The sequence below is a fragment of the Zosterops lateralis genome (assembly GCF_965231275.1).
Source record: "Zosterops lateralis genome assembly, chromosome: 4".
Classification (NCBI taxonomy): domain Eukaryota; kingdom Metazoa; phylum Chordata; class Aves; order Passeriformes; family Zosteropidae; genus Zosterops; species Zosterops lateralis.
In genome coordinates, this window is record NC_139765.1 from 28,877,203 (window position 1) to 28,884,123 (window position 6,921).

Below are 6,921 nucleotides of genomic sequence, written 5' to 3' on the forward strand. Positions count from 1 at the left end.
TTACACCATGGTAAGTGCAGGATAAAGGTTAGGCTATTGATATTTACAATTTATATTCCCTAGGAACCATGAACCAGAGTCTACCTCTGTGATATGAGTAGTGAATATATCCATTCTGCTCCACTTACAGGCATTCATTTCTTGTAAAATTTTTGAGATAGTTCAATGAGAAGAGCTTTTTTTTCTTTTCTTTGTGACCTCTCTTAAAGCCCTATTACCACTTTTGGTTACTGTTGTTTAAATTTTAAAGACAGAAGGCAGACTCATTAAGCTGCTTAAGTCTCTTATTAATTACTGCAAGTCTAATGCAGGAGAGGGCAGCAGAGTCAGGTACCATGCACCTACCCACATGTGTCTCTGTGGCACGCTTGTACCTGTTCTTCCCTGGATTTTTATCATTTTAGTCCTTTTTCAATTGCATCATGGAGATATTGGTGCCATAAGGTCTGCAGAATCAAGAGTCTTTGCCTCTGCCTGTGGTATGACAAGACCCCAGGCCCTCATCATGACCAACATGAGTCAAGTGAGCAAAGTTTGATACAGTGCCAGAGAGCAGAGTATGTAGTAGGAAAAAAGGGCTTGTCTTCACCCACCTGGATGCAACAAGCTTGAAGCAGGTAAGAACATTGGGAGAGCATTGGTGCTGCATGTCTGCAACACATCAGGTTTGCTCCTGCCTCCCACACAAATCACGTGTGGTGACAGTGATACCAACAGCCTCTGGACATCATGGATGAAAACTCCTATTCTGCAAGGAGGACCAGTTTGGATACTCTGCCATGGGCAATAAGATGTTCATGGAGATGGCTGGTCTTCTAACTGAAGGGCATAGATAGGAGTGCCCTTTCTGCAGCTCTCCCGTTCCTTTACACCACTTTCTTTACATTTCTTCCTTTCTCCACTTAAAAAAATTTTGCAGAGGAAAATGTATGCATTAAGCAACTGCTCACTTCCTTCCAGTGCTTCTGGAAGAGCTCATGATTCCTTGTTAATTTTCTTGTTTGTGAAAATTAGGATGTGACACTTTTGCTTGAATGGAGAGAACAAAATAAGTAATGGAATGATGTGTTAGGTAGTTTTTCCTCCATAATGAGGCTGTTTACTGCTGGGTCATTGTTTCTTCCTGCAAGCTCTGTTGTAAAACCTCTTGCTGCCACCATCAGGACATCAAAATATATCTTTTTTATGTTACTTTTTTTTCTTTTATTTTTTAACATTTACAGCATCAAATAAGTCAGTAGAAGCAATAAAAATATCACTGAAACATAAATCTTTGAATGTACATGACATATGTACTGGATTGTTGTGTCTCTCGGTAGATATCTATAAGGGAAAGTGTGTGTGTCTCTGGGGTATGTCTATAATTTGTGCAATAGTCATCTGGTAAATAAAAATATAATAAAAATAACTTACATTGCACATATTCATGGACATGAATTTAAGGGATGTTTAATTATAACATTGTAAAAACATTAAGAATATTTTGCCTGTACTTCAGTACATGATGTATGGCTCATTGAATACTGTCTTCTTTCCATGTTGATTGCCAACAGCATTCATGAATTCTCGGAAAGCTTTTGCATATAACCCGGAAACCTAAATTCGTAAAACATTCTGTCTGCCACTTTGCAAATTCAGTCACCATTTTCTATGAAATATTCAACTATTTGACACCAAATATAGCCAGGAAGTACCACGTCTACATGGTCACATGTCTATCATCAGGAAGTGTTGGTGGATGCTGGACCAGGCAGGGTATCAGGAGATGGAAATGTTCTCCTTCTACACAGAATGTGGTATTCTCTGTATAGATTTGTGTAGTAGCTTTGTGTAGTCCAAACAAGGAATCACTAATACAACAATAAATAATAAAGTCTTTTCAGGGAACATTGGAATGCAACACACCAGACAGCTTTTACAGCCAAACATGTGGAAGAACATGTGCTCTACTGCCCTGTCTGCATTAAATTTTTGTTTACTCCTATTGACTAATAAATTGTATCCCAATCCAGGTGAATATGATTTGGATGTTTTCAATTAAAATTATATCAGCCTTAAATCAAACTATCTTCCCTGAAGAAGTTAAGCTATCCTGTTTGAATGTCAGTAGGTCTCTACCTGCCATGCAGTTGCTTCAGTCCACTGCTGTGCTGTTGCTGCTGTGGCTAAGAACCCCAGAACCTCCATGGGTATGCAAGCAAAGCAAATACATAAAGAACTTACAGGCACACTAAAGGTAAGTAGATATTTACTGCTGGCAATTATGTGCATACCTGCATCCTCATTGTCTGATGACATCACAGATGTTCTAATGAAAGCCCTGCTGAATTTACTGCTTTAATGTGTGTAACCCAGCACTGAAAAATCTGTAAGAAGAACCTTTGCTTTCCTGAAAGAAGAGGGCCTAGTCTTTAATAGCAAGTTGTTTTGGGAAAAATTTGTTCTTTGATGGCTGTCTTAAAAAGTAATTCCCAGTAACTCCATGAAAAGGAGAGGCACATTAAAGAGGAAAGCAGTGGGAGCGGGAGTACCAGGGGAGTGAAGAGCCATTCATTATGGTCATTTACAAGAACAGTTTTGAGAACACATGGGGGTTTCTCCACAGCCCAGAAAAGGGAAGCATTCGGCTCTGATGGGCTTAGAGAAGAGATCACAGGGAACTCCATGGAGGGAGAGGCCATGGGAAATGAAAAGAGATACAGAGTGAGAACAAGCAGTCTGCAGTCTTGCAGGTCACAGCTGACAATCTCTTGTGGGATAGATGGGGATTTCTTCTGCACTACATTTCTTGAAGTGCTGGGGAAAATACTCTGGGTCATCAAGGAGGCTGGAAGAGCAGGAGAGTGATGCCTTAAGTTTTAGCTTTCATATTTTTCAGATTCTGTGCAGCCTAGGGGTGTAGTTCTGAACCTCATATTAAGTGCTACTAAGCTCTCTTCACAGAGTAGGTAGACAAAACAAATCCTTTTCCTGCTGAAGACCAAGGACAACTTTCAAGCCCAAAAGCATAAACAATGATGGACTGAAGGGAGGAACAAGAAGGATGAGACCTCCCAACCTGAAGCTGTAGTTAGACAATAAAACTCCAGTGTGCAAATGGACCAAAGCTTATAAAAGACCTTGTGACCGGTCAGGCATTTTTGTGACCATTCTAAGTCCACCTTGGGTGTAGCCCTGGTCAGGCCCTGTCCTGCCCAAGGTGTATCCTTGAGGCCTTTCAATAAATACCTACTTTACTTTCTATCTCTGTTCAGTCTCTGTTTCAGGTCAGCCTTTCCAAGGCATCAAGAGTACAGGCTACAGAAGAGCTGGAAGGTATGAGGTCCAGGTCTGAGACTTAGGAATGGGGCAGGAAGGGTCCTGGGTGGGGAACTTCTATAGCTGAATTTTAACTTTGGAAGAACATTATACCAACGAGTACAAAGCACAACAGCAACTTCCCAGTCTGCTTAGGGCAGCTGATTCAAATGTGGAATCAAGGCGTGGTATCAGCTAGGTATGTGTTACTGCAGTAAAACATTAAGAACCATCAGGCTGCTGGGAGGGTGGTGTTGCACAGCTGCAGTCATGCTGAAATTTATCCGTGTTCTGGATGAACATTTACAGACTTTCAGGAAAAATACTTCCAATTATCTGAGTTTCTGTGGAGGTCTGTAGAGGAAGACGTGGTCCTTCAAGAGCAGCCTCTAAACCATTTACCATCCATCCAGTTTTATACAGCACTAACAGCTCAAATTACATCCAGATGGGGAAATGATGTGGCTGTGCCATTCCTCCGGCCAGTTCTCCCCACTGTGGAAACACACTCTGTTCATGCTCTGCTGCTGGAACAGGTGACTGGCTTTGCTATATTGTCGCTTACACTTGCACCTGACATGAACTGTTCAGTAACTAAATGCAGGAGGAGTAGTTTTGTGTGAAGTGGAACGTGAACGCCTGGTACTGTCTCATGTTTGAATTATCTGGAATCTAAGGAGACATGAACTCTAGCAAATGATTTTCCTCCACTTGAGAAGAAATTGTTCATAATATTTCTCCTCCATGAGGCCTAAAGAGGGCAAAATGAGGGCCTTGCCCTCAATAGAGGAACTAGTAGGATTTTTCTTCCCTTCCCAGTTACTTATTTTCATTTAATTATACTAAGCATTGTTTTTTCAGCTCACAGTAGCTGGGCTAAGCATACTTGGTTGTTACTCCCCTGATTGTGACCAGTCTCAGACACACTGAGAGTGGTTTTATTTTGTAGGTGCTCACCTCCAAAACAAACAAATAAATCTGTCTGCCTGCACCAGCATAGCATCTTCTAGCCTTCCAGTAAAGAGATAGAAGAAGTCAAAATTAGAAAGCTGTATTCCTGACATAGCTGAGTAACAAGAGCTGTAAGAAAGTGTTTGAGACCCTGTAAGGGTGCTCTTTGCCAGAAAGGCCAAGTAATCAGAGTACTGGGAGTTCTACTCTCAGCTCTGGAGAACATGTTGGGGTTGTACTGAGAGTAAGGCTGTGGAAAGATGCTATTCTCTGCACTGAGAACAATACAGGACAATCTGAAACAAAATTCTAGTGGGAACAACCAGTCTTATTTTGTGCTTTCCAGAACCAGACGTGAAAATACCTCAATATTTTATTAATGCACTGGGTATATGTGGGTGGTTCCCTTTGCTCTCTTTCCACATTTCGGGTATGTTTACATATTTTATTACAATTAACTGGAAATAGATTTGATAGGGATGGATTCCAGCTCTGAATATTTAAATAGTCAGACTGGATTGATGTATCTCTTTGTGCAAAGATAAGATTCTCTTTCCTTTCCATGCAAAGCCACAGGAAGGCCGGGGCGGGGAAAGCAAAAGGGAATGTAGGAAAAGCATGAAAAATGAGGAAAAAGGCACCTGGAAAGGGCAAAGGGAAATGCAAAGCGCTCCATGCACAAGCCTTCTTTGGCTCATGAATTTAACATGTGTGTAATGTTTCTTATGAGAAGTCATGTGAGCAATTTAAACTAGCCCCTAGGCAAGTCTAATCTGAACAAGCTGCACTGAGACAAGCTACAAATTGCAGGATTTAATAAAAAGGGTTAGCAGAACAGAGGATAACACAGGAGGGGAAAGGCTAGTATAATATCACAACTAGAAATGAAGTCTCTATGAACAGATCTTAAAAATACATTACACTGAGGTAGCCAAGGCTGAAAAGGAAAAATTGCTTCAAAATTATACACAGTTTGGGGTGTAAATTGCATAAAGTATCCTGACATTCCCATCTGTTATACATGTATATTATAAAGTTGGCTTTTCACAAGATGTGTGCTATATGATTAATAATGTTGTGGTAAGGATATAGGATATAAGTTTTATTTCTGCTTTTAGTAAAGAAAATTAGGCATAGTAGTAGTAGTAGTTGATATATTATGCTTAAACTGTCTGTTTGGTTGGGATAACATCCAGTGAACATATAAAGAAGACTCTGCTAGAAGACTCAACTATCAGCATCTCCCATCTGAAGAAAGTATGGACCAAGGACCGAGATGGAGCTGATAATGAAGACACAGCCAAGAAACATGCAGACTCTAAAAAGGCAGACCCAAAAAAGGACCATGCAAAACAGTTCCTAAAATATGGAAACTAGTTTGTGAAAAAATATAAATATTCAACAAACTGATGCAATAGAAGGAGTGTTTAATGAATGTCTCTGATATAGCAGGGTGTGGACTCGGCTGAGTGCCAAGTCACCCGTCCGGCTGTACTTTGCTTTTTTATCTCCTAATTGTCTTAATTTTTTATTAAATCTATCTCTTAAAATTTACCAAAAAAGTGAACCTCGTTTTTCACATGTCCATGAAGAGTGATGCAGTTCTTTTGTCTCATTTTCCTCCCTGCCGTGTCCTTGTCCTATATTGTGTCCCTACCATTAGGTGTCACCACTCCACAGCAGCAGATTTCTGAGGTAAACTAGAAACTCTCATCTAACATGACAGATGCAGTCTTTCATTCTTAAGGCTTCCTCTACCCCTACAAAAGGATTTTCCTGGCTAACAAGCAGAGTTACTGCAGCAGACAGCAAGAGTGGCACTGGAAAGTCCCTGGTATTGTTGGAACAGTTTGGTTTCAGGCTCTTAAAATTGAGGTTCAATGTCTGTGTAGGTTCAGCCTCAACACTGCAAAGCAAAGCTCCCACCCAGCCACAATGCCTTGCTTGCCTTGCTCGGGACTCCTTTGGCTGGAATGAGCTGGGTCTGAGCCTTTGCCACTGCACCTGCACGTGGTGCATCTTGGCTTCACATCATCTGTGCTTGTCCAGCAGGCCAAGAGTCTGTCTGCGTGTTCACAACAGCCAAAGTGGCAATGGGGCTAAGGTGGCAAATTGTGTTTCATGAGGAAAACAGAGCTGGAAATGTGTTCTTTCCTCTTTGCCTCATGAATCATAATGCTCTACACCTTCCCCACAAGAAGAGATTGTACAACAGAGGATTGAACACTGGTACAACGCTAGTCCTGGGACATACAAGTGTCATCTGCTTGGCAAAGCAGATTTTGGAAATATCCAAATTATTTGTTAACTGGTCACAATTACAGGGATGGCCAGCAAACCTCACTGAGGTTTTCAGAGAGGTAAACAACTCTTTAAGCAGAAGTTTTCATAATAAACTGTTAGCAATGGCTGAAATGGCTAGTTCACCCAGTTTAGGCATGTGCAAGCTTGGCTTCCAAGGAAATCCTCAAGACAAGGCAGTAAGTTGTTGGCTCCTAGAGCTGCTGCCTGACCCCACTCCTTGAAGAGTGGGAAGGCTCAGACCCCTGAGCACAGTGGCCACAGCAAGGCATGAATTGCCAGACTGCAACCAGCAATATCTTGCCAATCAATTCATTACCTTAAAAAAAACCAAGAATTTTTTGGAAATTGAAGGTTCCATTTTTCTCCTGT